The sequence below is a fragment of the Lasioglossum baleicum genome, chromosome 1, assembly GCF_051020765.1.
Source record: "Lasioglossum baleicum chromosome 1, iyLasBale1, whole genome shotgun sequence".
NCBI classification, from domain to species: domain Eukaryota; kingdom Metazoa; phylum Arthropoda; class Insecta; order Hymenoptera; family Halictidae; genus Lasioglossum; species Lasioglossum baleicum.
In genome coordinates this window covers 809,603-825,360 of record NC_134929.1, presented here as the reverse complement: position 1 = coordinate 825,360, position 15,758 = coordinate 809,603, and the positions used below count along the sequence as shown (strand labels likewise).

At 38.9% G+C, this 15,758-nt stretch overlaps 1 protein-coding gene across 16 annotated transcripts in view; it reads right to left on the bottom strand.

The window, feature by feature from the left end:
* Positions 1-15,758, bottom strand: part of LOC143210125 (uncharacterized) — a 957,580-nt gene that overhangs the window by 495,119 nt on the left and 446,703 nt on the right. For all 16 annotated transcript variants that reach the window (XR_013009198.1, XM_076426766.1, XM_076426793.1 and 13 more), the window contains one exon: positions 11,248-11,345. The gene's annotated coding sequence lies outside the window, so the exon portion shown is untranslated. The remainder of the gene's footprint in view (positions 1-11,247; positions 11,346-15,758) is intronic.

Below are 15,758 nucleotides of genomic sequence, written 5' to 3'. Positions count from 1 at the left end.
ACAGCCTTTTCTGGTCTCTTGTGTTAGCGAATTAGCAAATTTTAGAGTTCACGGTCATTTTAAGGTCGTGCTATAAACATGGATGAATGCACAATAATGTTTGCTATAACATATACAACAACAAAAAATGTGTGTATATATGTAGAGAAACATTAGTGACCTTGAAAAAACGATTAAAAAATTACAATTTATGAAAAATGATTCTTCCATCTGATTCGTCTTTTGAAACCATTTAGATCACGTTGGAAACAGTTTTTGTATTTTCAGAGATAGAGGAGATATATTTAGGTGTCCTGTTTTAGACGAAACACCCTGTATATTTGCACTTGCTCGTTGTTCGATTCCGCACAAAGATTTATATTTCCCTACAGCGTAGAATATTCCTTCCAATAGTTTAATCTTTTCGAAGTGCCTGTCATGAGGCAGACAGCCATAAAACGTCTCTCTAAAAATACAAGCTTAGAGGACATTGTTCATCCGAGCCCCTTTTTTTTATTTGACCTTCCTTCAGATACCTAGAAAAACGCTAATTCTCGAGTTGCCGCACTTGGAGGCACTCGAGGGTTCAAGCTTAGGGCACCGGAAAGCGGTCATAAATAAATCCGTGCGACTTCACTCCGAGGAACGTTCTTGAGACACTTGAGGGTCCCGGATTCGGACGCAGCGGGTCTTATGGTCCCCAAAATCGGCGGCCAAGGTTGCATCCCTTGTGCCACACGTGCAATAACCGTTCGCACAGCTAAATACGTTTCTTAGGAATTTTCCGTCGGTTTGACTTGAGGTGGGGATTTCCTCCTCCACCGGTGAGGGCTGTACCGAAGGATCCTCCCTCAAGCACGCTAGCGAATAGGGATGATTTTCCCCAAAAAAACGGGCCCAGAGGCCGAGCGTCCCACGTCACCATCGGGGTTAGGAGCGAGCTGACTCGAGTCAAGAAGTCAGAATCAACATAGAAGCGAACACGATCGGATCGTCATTTCGAAGAACTGTAGACGCGCCGTTTTCCGCCATCTACCGCTATATCCATTGCTTCGGATTAAACAGTCACCCAATGTTAATTCGGCCGGTGACCGTGTTGTAAATATTATAAATAAACAGTTGCATGAAAATCAAGTGAGATAATTATTTGCATCACGAGATACAAAACACTCGTGCTCATCCTCTTTTGGGTTTACGCGGCATTGCACGTCGGGTTAGCGTGTCGCACATGACTGTGCTACGCTTAATTCGCGATGAAGGATTACGTCTATACCGTATTCGACGAGTTCAAGCTCCTCATCACGGTGATCGTCTTCTGTGACGCAACTTTTGTCGCTGGATGCTGAAGAAATTAGAACGTAATCCACAGTTTCTTCAAAATGTGGTTTTCACAGATGAGAGCAATTTTTCTAACACAAATATTTAGAATTCGCAAAATACTAGAATGTGGGCGTATCGAAATCCACATGCAATGATCGAAAGGTTTAATCAAGGCCGCTTCTCGATTAATCTGTGGGGAGGAATCAGTGGGGATAATATTATCGGCCCTTTTTATCCCAAACTCATTAACTGGAACACATTACCTTCAGTTTCTTCGTTCGCGTTTCATAAATCGATTGAGGCAAATTATACCACAAGACAGGCGTCGCCAAATTTATTTTCTGCATGATGTGAGCACCACCACATTACATATATTAGACCGGTATGTGAATTTTTATCTGAAATAAATGTGTGATTTATTATCAACAGGTTCGATCAGTGATATAAACACAAGCAATTTTGCAAATTAATTCAAAAACTCAACGTTTCGATCCTGATGTGGATCATTCTCAAGAGTAAATTTTGCGTCTGAAAAATAATGTGAATATAATATATGTTAACAGTAAAAATAATATGAAAATATCAAATAAATCACCAATATTTTCATATTATTTTTACTGTTAACATATATTATATTCACAATTATTTTTCAGACACAAAATTTACTCTTGAGAATGATCCACATCAGGATCGAAACGTTGAGTTTTTGAATTAATTTGCAAAATTGCTTGTGTTTATATCACTGATCGAACCTGTTGATAATAAATCACACATTTGTTATTAAAAATTACGATCGAAAAACATATTGAATTTTTATCTGAAATGTTTGGAATTCGATGGATAGAGCGAGGACCTGCACCTCATTTGTGGCCGCCACGTTCACCAGATCTTACGCCTCTTGACTTCTTTTTCTGGGGAGCAGTGAAACATATTGTTAACCGATCAGGACCGCCAATAAAAACTATGCAGCAATTGAAATCACGATTCGAAGACACTTTTCACCGTGTGCAGTTTATACCGAACATTTACAAAAAAGTTCGCAATTTGGAAGAAAGACTAACAATAAGGATCTCTGTTTACGAAATAATGGTGGCCATATCGAAGCCGGTGGTCAAGCACGACTATTAAGGGGCTCTTTTCCAGCAGACCACGTTCGCGCGTGAACACTCACACACCGCTAGGGTATACTCACACACCGCTAGACCACGTATACACACGTATACGAAAGTCCTTCTTTTACGTTTCCGAGCAATGGTTTTGTAATATTTGGCTGCATGTTGTCCGTCGCATGTTGCCTGTCAGATGGCGCTGCAGTCACGCCGGCGTAATAGCTTCTCCGACGGGCAACATGCAGCCACATATTGAAGAAGATGAGCGACGTTACCACGAGGCATTCGACGCCTTGTATGTCCAGAAGAACAAATTAGCGGAAATCACGTCAAATCAGACCCGTATAATACGGTCCTAGTTTAACGATATTCACCTGCAAATTCAGAACTTAACAGCGCAAACGCGAGTATTGTCACAGAAATCGGAGGTAATAGCGGCCAGGATAGAGTCGTTAATACAACACTGGATGCAGACTCTGGATTCCGCGGTGGAGAGGGTGGGACTATTGCATCCGGCCATCTTATCGCCGAGGCAACTAACTCCTCTCGGCTACCCCGAAGATAAAGAATACCACCACTTACGAATTTCCATTAACGCCGACCGAGTTACTGTCGCAACAAACCAATGGAATAACGGAATTGCAAATTGCATATTCCAAGGGAAGAATTTTATTCCAATATTGACGGTGCCACTGTTGGACGCGGAAACCTTCGACCTCTATAAAACTCATCCTAATCCGTCAACGCTGAAGCACGGTGCCAACCAGCTAACAATTTATGTGAAGGCGGTCTCCCCATTCCTGGCAATCTCAACTACTAAACAACGATACGTTCTGCCCAGCACGTCGCACAGTGGTCCCAAATCGCGAAAAACCGGCCAAAACCCCTAAACGTACTTGAATGCACCCAAAAATTCGTACTCGGGGGTTTTCGGGGTCGCTGATTACGAATATGAAGTTTAAATTCCAAAAAACAAAATGGCGGATCCAATATGGCAGAAATATACATTAAAAAATGATCTTTTTGGGGTCTTTGGGGTCACTGATTACGAATATGAACTCGAAAATTTGAAAAACAAAATGGCCGATAAAAATTTGGACAACAATTCGCATTAAATGTGTATTGAGAGGTTGATAGGTAAAAATGTATGAATGACAAACAAAATTGCACTTTGTATATCAAGAATTAGTATAATTTTAAATTATGCACATAAGATTTAATAATCCGAATCGTTTTTCATTACTAAAAGTTGTAAAATCGCATTTTAAAATCCATAGAAATGAAACTAAGTTTACCCTTGTATGAGCAAACAGGAGACTATTGGAGGTTGGTTTTTGTAAATTTTGAAAGATAAATGTATTAGCAACACGCGCGTCAGAAAAGGAATTTTGGTGGGACAACGTGGGACTTTTAACTTATGTCTACGTTTCTACAATACACGCATCAAGTTTTACCTTCTACGTTCTCCAAAGAATATTGTCATCGTGTAACGTAATGACTAACAATTTTTGAGATACAAAAACAGGTAAACATTCTACTTACTTCCAGGAACAGCATCCATTTTGCAGAATTGAAATTGATGGACTATTTTGAAAGTTATGCACTTTAGAAGGGGGCGTTTAATTTCCCACCAATGCGCGCGACAAATGCTCATCAAACGAAGGCTAACTTTGAACTGACTGCAGAACCGTACCATAAACTTTTTACCTTTTTCCTTGGTAGCACACACATTCAGTGGTCATAACATCACTTTACCCAGCCCTAGAATTACAAACTCCTAGGAGGAAGTTCATTTTTGAGGTTTTGGCTGTGTTTCCGGGATTTAGGACCACTGTGCGTCGTACATACAAAACTGCTACCGTTACCACAAGCAGTACATCTGTCAGACTTCCCCCCCCCCCCCAATGTATAAGATGGGGCCCGACCAATATGCGAATTGCAGTTACTGAAGCATCCTACTCAGGATACCTGGGGAAAGTGAGACGTGCAGGTATCAGCAATGACCGAAGAGATATGAGAGCCACTGTAATCCGGGCAGACGTGGTTATACTACGCAAAGACAGAAAAATACATTGAAATCTGCGGGATTTTTTCTTGATTTTTTCTCTACTTTAGCCACTCATATTTTAGATATAAACATAATCTCGTTACATCATGACCAGAGCCCCCTGCGGTGACCTTCCTCTTTCGAATGAGCCCTCACCCAGCCCAGAATTTGCTCATATAAGGACATTAAGTGAAAAATCGCAAACCTATGTTTCGACCCAAAATTTAGTAAGATTCTAGTTATTTGCTAGTTTTGTCACGTGACTATTATTAGTCCAGTCAACGAAAAGTTGTAGAGGGAAATGGAAGGAACACAATTTTCAACTTTGGGTCTTTGTTCAGACTAGATAGGAGGTAAACATACTAAAAATTCCCACTCCTAGGAGGTGAGCGGGATGCAGGGGGCACGTAGAAGGTCCCCTTTTCGGTTTTCCGCTTATATCTCAGAAACTATGCGTCCTAACGACAAGACCATTCTATACAAAATTAAATCTGACAAAATGTGCCATGAGATTGATTGGATTCAGTTTTTCGCTATCTCGCATAGTTTCCGAGATATCCGCGCTCAAAGTTCACTAATTTCGCTGAGGAGCTAGCTAGTCAAATAAGGCAAAAAACTCGGAAACTATGCGAGATAGCGAAAAACTGAATGCAATCAATCTTGTGGCACATTTTGTCAGCTTTAATTTTGTATAGAATGGTCTTATCACTAGGACGCATAGTTTCCGAGATATCCGCGCTCAAAGTTCACTAATTGTGAGAAAGAAATTTTTGCCTCACGTTTTTTGTCTTATTTGACTAGCTAACTCTTCAGCACAATTAGTGAACTTTGAGCGCGGATATCTCGAAAACTATGCGAGATAGCGAAAAACTGAATCGAATCATTCCTGTGGCACATTTTGTCAGCTTTAATTTTGTATGGAATGGTCTTATCGCTAGGATGCATAGTTTCCAAGATATAAGCGGAAAACCGAAAAAGGGGACTTTCTACGTGCCTCCCTGCACTCCGTTCACCTCGTAGGAGTGGGGAGTTTTAGTATGTTCACCTCCTAACTAGTCCAAACAAAGACCCAAAGTTAAAGATTGCGTTCCTTTCATTTCCCTCTGCAACTTTTCGTTGACTGGACTAATAGAACAGAAATGATCTTATTTTTACCTTTTATGAAGAATGTTTTTTCAAATCATAAGATTATAAAAACATGAGAATGATTGACAGTTTGGTTTGTCTCGAAAACGAAAATACATCCTCATTGAATTGTACATTTATTCAGAGTAAAATATTTTTACGTATTCTAATTTCCTTGGGTAGAAATACCGCAGGAATAGATGCATCGACCCTACTAAACACTTATGCTGCCACCTAGCGGAGTAGCTCAGTAAACACCAATATGGCGGCGCCCGTACCTGTCAAAAACGCTTGAAACTGTTGAACGAGTGAACCCCGCTATTAAAACTTGCATTTATGGAGTTTTCTCTTCAAAATCTACAAGATCGTGTAAAAAAAGTGCAAAATTTTTGGTCCCAGGAGGAAAAGAATAGCCAAGAGTTGTTTTAAATAATTGAAAAATAGCGGAAAGATTTAACCTGTGAAATGCATAAGCAAAACTTAATAGGAGCAAGGAGTCCAATAAAGATGACTTGAACATATGTTCTATTTGCTATTCCTTTAACATGAACATTATGTTTACGCTTTTACAGGAACATACAAATTGTCTTTTAAGAACATAAATGCAACAAAGACGCGCGAATAGTCTGCGACGTATTCCAACTCCTTTGTGTACACATACATCGGCTAAATGCATTCTACATTTAAAGTAGTAAAAATTCGAAAGAATAAATTTCGGTTAGTATGATTCAGTAATATTTAGATAATACCACCATCAATTTTTTAAATGTTATTTTTTCTTGTCTAGAATTTTTGCACTCATGCCCTCCTTGCAGATAACACCTCAATATCTTTTGTGGCATGAGAAGTAAGTACTTTCAACAAATATAGAAAAAAATTATGGTGGAACAAATCATATGTCATAATATACGTCCTAACCTTCTATGACCTTATTTTTCATGTGGATAAAACCCGTCAGGTGCAATTGCACTGTCCCCTTTAATCGAACCCAATTTTTTTGTTAAACCAATCGATCCCTTTTATTATCCTGCGCATAGAAGCATGTGCTGCGTATAAAATACGTTTCGGACATGGAATGTCAAATATCTCGTGAAGTATTGAAACTCCAATGACCTTGAGTTATTACTTTTATACGCAGGGCATTAAAAGTGATCGATTGGCTTGACAAAAAAATTGGGTTGCATTAAAGAATAAAGTACACTTGCACCTGGCGGGTGCAGCGGTGCATGCACATAAAAAGTAACGTCATAGAAAGTTAGAGTGCATTATTTCCTTTATCACTTTTTTTCTATTATTACTTTTAAAAAAGCAGTAACTTGTTCCAGTTTCCAGAATCGCCCTGTATAAAGCAGCAGCAAAGTTACAGATTTTTAATCGCCCTCAAGTCATTTCGTCGGACTGTGTGGCGAGCAGTTTATGGTTTATAGAGGAGTATGGTTTTCAATTGTTAATAAGGTGCGCGTACGAACTCGATGCGAAACCGGGGAGCTGTGGGATATGGACGAATCTGATGCGAAACCAGGGATCCGCATAGGTTGGAAAACAGTTTTGGATTCCTGATACGAGATCCGATAGCTCCTGGGATATATTCGTAATGGTGTTCCGACGCTGAACAGGGACCTTTCCGTTACAAATGTACCGGTCCCTAATTAGCAGGGCGAAAATTTATGGCCTTGAACGCCTAGTCGCAATATGATCTGCAAGTAGTACGACTTAGGCTCGTGGAAAAGCCTAGGTTTAAGGTGGGACCTCCTAAACGCGTCTGGACGATGCATTTTGCGCTCCATACTCAGGGCCGGATTAAGGGTGTGGGTCCTATTAGCCAAGAACTTGTGAGGTCCAGACTCGTCTGTGTGAATTGCGCGTGTAATGTGGAAAACGGGTCCGCGCAATTCATTGATAGACGACTCAGGTTAGTAGAGGGACGGTCCATTGACCGTCCCGGGTGTGGTTTAGGTTTTAGTGGGTATGCCGACTCCGAGCATCTGGGCGGTGAGCCCCACACTACCCCCCTTCCGGGGTGTACGTAATGGTATTTCCCCCACATGCTTAAAAAAAGGGTGTGGGTTCTTGGTTGACCTTGGTCGCGCGAAAGTGTGGTGGCGCCCTCACACACCGCTAGACACTGTATACCAGGCATGTTTCCCAAGCTGCTCCCGTGCGCTCTCAGAGCAGTGACCTAGCTCGGACGTATGGAAGGGGAACCCACTAAGAGTGACTTGTAAACGGAGCACGAGAGAAGACGAGTGGGAGGGGCGTGGGGAAGTGGAGAGCGCACCGGAGTGGTCAGACTACAATAACGTAGACGCCGCCCCCACTCTCACACGCTTTCGTGGGCCCAAAGCTCTATTTGACTATTCTGAGAGCTGCTCATGAGCAGGGTCGAGTGCTCCGGCTCCCAAATCGTCCACCTGTGCATGCCTGCTGTATACGTACACAAGGTTGCAGGGGTTCCGTAAATAACAACTCACGTCTCGCTAACGCACATTTGGGGCCCCTACATAGTCACAATCGCTAGATAAAAGACCCACCAATTGCGGAAGACTCCAAAAATGGCCTACTTTTGCCTTTTCGAGGCGTAATTTTCATTATTCGGCAGCATTTAGCGGAGTTCGACAAATATTGGGCGGCGCGACAGTGCTGCCACTGTCAAGACACATACATTTTCTTAAATATCGAGAGATTCAGGGTTCTTATAGAAAAAAATGTAGTCATCCGCATATTCAGGGACACATACAATGTCAATGCAACCTTTATTATGTTAAACTATACGTGTTTAAACACACAAGTTGATATTTGCGAAATACACCCCCAAACGGAGGGTTTCGGCACAAGTATCAGTTCCATGTAGAGGTGTGCAGACGTCCGAGATATCGGACTCGGTCGGACTGCTTCAAGGTGTTAAACTGCCCGAAATTGTTGGTCTGAGTCCGAAATCGCAATTGTATCGAACTGCCCGACAATATCGGACCGTCCAACAGTATCGGGCTACCCGAGCGTTCGATTGTTACGGACGCCCGACCGAGACCACCCGACTTCGACGGACCAACCCGAACACTCGGACTTCCGAAACATAGTAAGACAGGACAGTCTGCACACTCCTAGTTCCATGGCATTTTTAGCTGGGAGCGCTAGTGGGCCATTCCATGCCGAATCGATCACTTTTTGCAGGCACCATCGCCGATTTTGTTCTAACTGAAATATGTTGTAGTCCATGCGAAATTAGGGGGGGTTTAAGTCATCATTTTGCCGGTTTCGAATTTTTTTAGAAATGGCAGGTCTTCAAAGTTTTTAATTTTTGCCCATTTCGGCGAAAACGGGCCTCACTTACGAATTTTTATCTCGAGAACGGTTTGTCCGATTGAGCTACATTTTTTTTGTTTTATTCGGAAAGGATTGGGCTATTACAAAATAATTTTTTCAACCTCGACGATCAACTTTATAATGTCGAAAAATTTAAACAAATTCTTCTTTTGCGTTTTTTTCGATGATGTGGCGGAGTGATTTAAATTTTGAAAAAAATATAGTTACATTTCTTGAAGTTTCCCCTTTAAAATGAGCCCTTGAACAAGATGGTATCTTTAAAATTGGCGTCACAATGAGCTGGTAAAGGACGCCGTGTACCTCCGTCTCAGGTAGAGGCGAGTCGAGCGCACGGCTATTATGGTCCGTTGTCTATATCGCTGGTCTCAAGAAAATGCCAGCAGACTGTATACGACTAAAGAACCCTATTTATACCTGGAGAACAATATTAGTAACCAATAACGGGAATTTTGTGGGTTGTATTAGTCTATCGGTGTGAACCACTGCTAACGCGACGCGGAGAGTCGCAGTCGTCGCGTCGGCACAGTTCAAACGCCCGTGCGTCATCACAATGAAACACCAATATTTAATCTTCTTTATTTTTCATTATTTTTTTATGGAACTTTCAGCAACATATTTCTGGTATTTTTCTGATGCAAAATGATACCAAACACGATATAATTTCAACTGTATTTAGTGGTTTAATCGATGATGAGTGTTTCGAACGCAAGGAAGGACATCGCATCAGAAAGAAAGAGACGCGGTCAATTTTAAACAATCATAATATATTAATATTGGATATCACTGTATTCGGGGAAGTCTACAGAATCTTTTGCTGTAAAGAACAATTCAATATCTTTTATAATAACATCACAATATATGTTCGAAGTCTTTCTTTAAAACTCAATATTCTCAAAACTGTACGTCTAGGAGAAAAAATTAAGGACAGATTTGAAATCAGTGCGAAAAACGCCAGAAGAATCGCATAGTGGGAATCGAAATACAGAAAAAAAAGTTAAAATTTGTTGGACCGTGTTTTTATTACACGAGTAATTATAATCGTAATTACATCGTGTTTGATGTAATGTTAATTAGAAAAACGAGACGAATACGATGGTAAACGTTTCATAAAAAAAGTAAAAAATTAGAAAAGTTGCAATCTTGTGCTACGCGAGTATTATTGTGAGTCTCATCGATACACTCGACCCCTCGCTGGCTCGGTCGTCGAGCGTGTTTACCGCTTGACTAGATCCAAGGGCGATCCCCCAGTGGTGCGGATAAAGTTTTGCCATTTACAGAAGTAATACTATATCCCGGTTACAATGCATATACGGCTCGTTTTTGCTTTTCGTACTCTCTCTGAAGGGTTCAAATTCGAGGGTTGATATACTGTGAAATTTAAGTGGGGTTGCTCTCATGATTTTCATGTTCGGATGTTTTGAGGATATTCCCGAAATTTCTGTATTAGGAAACCTTATGGAAGCGCCACTCTACTGAATCATGCTTCGTGTCGGCTGCATTTTAGAAAAATTCTAGTTATTTCTTTTCACAAAGAGTCTAGCACACTGGTTCTTAACCGGTGTTCCGCGAGCTTTTTGCAAGTGTTCCGCGAAATTCCACGTAATTTTCCTAAAGCACTATTCAGTAAAATTTCACATCTCTACCCCTTCGTTTAAGAGTAATATGGGAGTGAATACCTTTATAGCCTTAGCTTTATCTTTTATTTTCTCAGTTATTACTTAAAATTTTTAGACGAAGTAAAAGCGATAATGAAGCTACAAACCAGCTTCATTTGGAATTTTTCTTCAATATTTCAAACCAGTTATTAAGGGTTGAAAAGATTTATTTTTATGACGTGATTTTCGCAAACAGTCCTTTTAAAGAAGTCAGAAATAATGGTGTGTCGCGTAATTATTATAATATCAATAACACTTTTAAGATAGGTGAAATATTGTTAAATAATTTTAAAAACTGATATTCTTTAGTAATAGATGATGTCGATTAATTTTCCTAATTTTTTTTATTAAATAGTATAATGTTTGATATACAATACTTTTTCCGAGTTTCAAGAATCACAAGCATTTAGCCCTGTAAACCAGGTCAGTCCAATTCGTGGCCCGCGAGTCACATATGGCCCGTTCTCCCACTTCTTCTTTCCGCTAAAGCGGGATTTCACGTTCTCCCACTATTTCACATGGTCGACGGTTGTATCGTCAAAAGTTCATGGCACTTGTACATAGTGGCTTAAGGCTTAAGTAGTGAGGGAACGGAATGATTGATGGTTAGGGCTGTGTGGCTCGTGACGAAGGAGAACTTGGACAGGCCTGATGTAAACGATTAAGCTTACGTAAACTACATACTTACCGTTGTAGCAGAGTGATCCCGAAGGACCTTCAGGAGGCACATCGTATTTGCACCTCGCCATGCAGATAATGTAGGGAAAAGTACATCCCAGTGGTAATCTGTGACAAAAAATACAATTTTTGAGAGATTAAATGGTTGTATATGTCATTATGTCATACTAATGAATAGAGATATCACATTGATGAATCTTCGAGCATTGTTAACAATTAAAATAAACAGATATTGTACGTCATTGGAAATTCCAATATATATGTATTGTTAACAATATACACTAAACAAATCTCTGTTTACTAAATTAAAGTCCTTTATGCAAAATATTATGCAATATCTAAATATTTTATTAACAAATTTAGCTGCAAGTGTTAGAAAAGTTTAGTTGCCAGATTCGTGTGGATCTTTCAGCAAGATCGAGATCTTAAACATACAGTCAAGATTGTTAAGGATTGGTTGCCACAAAATGTTCCAAATCAACTGCATTCTCCACCGCAATCTCCAGATCTTAATGTAATAGAGAATTTATGTGAAATATTAGATGTGAACCTACACAAAATAAGAATTGCAAACAAGGAATACCTTAAAATCGAACTACTAAAAGTATGGAATGATATTTCTGTGTTAACAACACGTAAGTTTGCCGTAATTAAAGCTAAATAAGGTGGACCAAAAAAGTATTAAATGTACGTAACTTTTTAATAAATGAAGATGAATCATTCTTAATTAGTTCTGTATACTCACTGTTGATTCATATTTTTATAGATGCTCAACTATTTTATGTTGTATCTCAAATATTATTTATTAGATTGAATTACGGTTTCTACATTTAATTACCATCAATCTACACTTTATGTTTTTCAAATAACTTCTCCATTAATGTAACATATATCTAATAATTAAACACTTTTGACTCTCACAGTATATTCAAATAATTACGTATCAATAAATAGAGTAATATCATTAGATTTTGAACTATTTCCAAGTAACAACGAGTAAAACTTTATCTGTGATCAGCCGTTGAGGATTAATTCTGCGATTCACGAGTCGTTTGACGCTAATTTCCTTTTGCGCTTCACATTTACGGAAGCATAATGAAATTGCAGCGGCCGAGCGAAATTCGCAGGCTACCGCACGCATCGCAATTAATCCGGCACGCGTTGTGTAATTTTAATGGGATAACTGTCATGCCGCGTTGCAAAATGAATACTTCACGGGTGGCCAACACAGTGAATCACACGTTTCGTTTACTCCCGTTGAGATATATGTACTATGTATGTGATTGATAAAGACCTTTCTTCATTGATTTCAAATTTTAGAATTTTGAATACTGCATTTATTTACATGTTCAACGTACATAGGAAAATGTATTATTATTGATTTCATTACAGTAACAAATATTGTTCTGACACAAAGAGTATACATATTATGTTGTGTTCAATTACAAGAAGCATATTAAGTTTTAACGTATATCGAAATTTGTGAAAATTTAACAATTATTAAAATTCGAACGTCGTAGTTCAATATTGTAATAAAATAAAATTTTGCACATTTTTATATATATAGATTAATTTATTTATAGATTTTAATATATAGATTTATTTAAAAGGTGCCTAATTTGTATTACCTTATAAAAACAAGAAACATATAAATATTTATATCTTGCACAATTTTTATTATCCTATATGCTCTTATAAAAAATTTATTCTGTAATTAACTATGACAGCATTTTACAACCACTAATAAGTAGAAAATCTTGAAATCTTGTAAAAAAATGTCCTTGAGAAAAAATTTTTACCATCATCAAATTCGCCCCTTGAAACAGTACAACTTTATTCTGTGGAGATTTTTTGTAAGCCTAATAATAACCGAGATACTCCTTCCCATTTAAATGCCCCACCCTGTATGTATAATATAAAAAGACCTATTACTTGTTAATGACATTTTGAAAGTAACATTTTCAATTTATCATATCTGTTTGCAGTAGCACTGATTTTTTATTTTTAATAAGGAAGAGTAACAAAGCAATTACAGTAATTTTTCGATCGGAGTCTTGGGGGGTGTCTCCGATCGTAGTCCAGTGCCTACTCACTCCACTGCCGGCCAACGCTGCTCCGCGCCGTAGAGCGGCGATGATTGATCTCGGCTCGGGTATATCGGTGTGAACACCACACATTGACTCGAGTGAATCGAGTTCTCAAACTTCTTAATTTTAATGATCGGTTTATGGGACTTTTACTAGCTTATTCCTGGCGTTTCTCTGATTAAAATGATACCAAACACGATATAATTTCAACGTTATTTAGTGGTTTAATCGACGATGAAAGTTTCGAACGCAACGAAGAACAGCGTATTGGAAAGAAAGAGATGCGAACAGTAGCCGCCGCCGGCACAGTTCAAAGGCCCGCGTGTTCTCGCAATGAATTGACGATGACAGAATTGTTTAATTTCCATGATTGTTTTATGGGACTTTCACTACCTTATTTCTGGCATTTTTCTGATTAAAATGATACCAAACACGATATAATTTGGCCATATTTAGTGGTTTCATTGACGGTATGGAGTAACTGTAGGGAATGGAAGAAGACAGCGAGTGAAAAAAAATAAAAACTTTATTGTTTAAAAATTTGTTATGGGACTTTTCTTGCCTTTGACCTTGTATAGCCTAAAAAAAATGTTGTGTTATGCTTAGAATAGTATGATGTATTTATTATTTATTGTAATTAAGTTTTTTGTTTTGATTGTCTTACCGTAGATTGATAATTTTAGTGATTCCAAGTTATGTTGTGCCGGAGGATCGAGATATTCTTTGAGAAATTCGGACTGTTCAAAAAAATCCTCACAGAGCTTTGCTAATTGTGGCGGTAGTTTGACCGCATTTACTCGATCTCCTCCTTCATCTGCGGCCCTTTCTTCTTCTGCTTCCTCTGTAGTCCTTTCTTGATTTACTTCCTCTGCGGCCCTTTCTTCTTCTGCTTCCTCTGTAGTCCTTTCTTGATTTACTTCCTCTGCGGTCCTTTCTTCTTCTTCTTCCTGTGCGGCACTTTCTTGATCTTCTTCCTCTGCGGCCCTTTCGTCTAATGTTCCTGACAATCTCCGTTCCTCCTCAGTGCATGCAGTGAAATAATTTTCAATGTCTTCGATCGTTACGTTGTGCTCCGAAATCTGTGACCAAGCTTGGTGCATGTCGGATATTATTGTATCGTCCTCTGCTTCTTCAATTCTTGTCGGAATAATCTTGTTCCACGCATTTCTTATGTCACTGCATGACAGATCGTTCCAAGATGAACTGATCGCGTGTAGACAATCTTTAATTGTATACTTTTTGAAAAATTCCTCTATGCCATATCCGTGTTCAATGAGATACTGTGACAGTTGGTATCGGAATCGTCTTTTTAACTTTTCAATTACTCCTTGATCCATTGGTTGGATCAAGGATGTGGTGTTAGGTGGTAAAAATTTTACTTCAAAATTCTCATCGTGTTCATAGCCACTCGGAAATTTGTGACATGAACAATTATCAACTAGTAGAATCACTTTCCCGCGCAGCCCATTTTCCAACTGATGCTGACGTACTTCTTTTTTAAAATGATTTTCGAACCAATCTACAAATATATCTTGATTTATCCAAGCATTGGTTTGTGCTTTAAAAACAACTGGAAGTTGGTTCATAAAATCTTTCAAAGCTCTTGGTTTCTTAAATTTATGTATTACAAGAGGCGTAATTTTATGTGTCCCAGTAACATTTGCGCACAATCCTACCGTCAGTCTGTCTTTCCGCATTTTGCATCCACTCACACTTCGCTCAGTGCCACACACCAAGGTTCTTGATGGCAAAACTTTCCACAATAACCCGGTTTCGTCCATATTATAAATATTTTCTTCATCAATTTCTTCTTCTTCAATGTATTTTTTAAAATTGCTAACGAATAGATTAGCTCCATCTTCATCGGCACTGGCTTTTTCACCATATATTCTCAGCAGTCGAATATGGCGACGTCTTTTAAATTTTGAGAGCCATCCATGGCTGAATTTAAAATTGGAACACGCATGAAGCTGTTGGTTCAATTCACATGCTTTTCGTATAAGTAGCGCATCCGATACAGTATCTCCTACGGCTCTCCTTTCTGTAAACCACACATACAACCGTTCTTCCAACTCTTCATACTTCGGTTGCCTTATCATTTTCTGACGTTTCTCCAGTTTCCCTTTTTCTGCGAAGTTGCAGATTTCCGCAGCGCGTTCTTGGATCCGTTTAATTGTCTTCGGATGTACTTCATACTTTTTAGCGACACATGGAATAGAGAATGTCTCCAAGTCCTTTATGACATCCACACGTTGTTGCATAGTCAAAAACTTTCTGCCCTTTGACATTTTTCACTTAATTAGCACTAACAACTAATGAAAAACTTTAAAAACTAGTATATACAACGTAAAAACTAATACAAAAAGAAACTAATCACTACATACATAATAATCAATAGAAAACTAAAAAATAGCACGCACGAACACGATGAGCT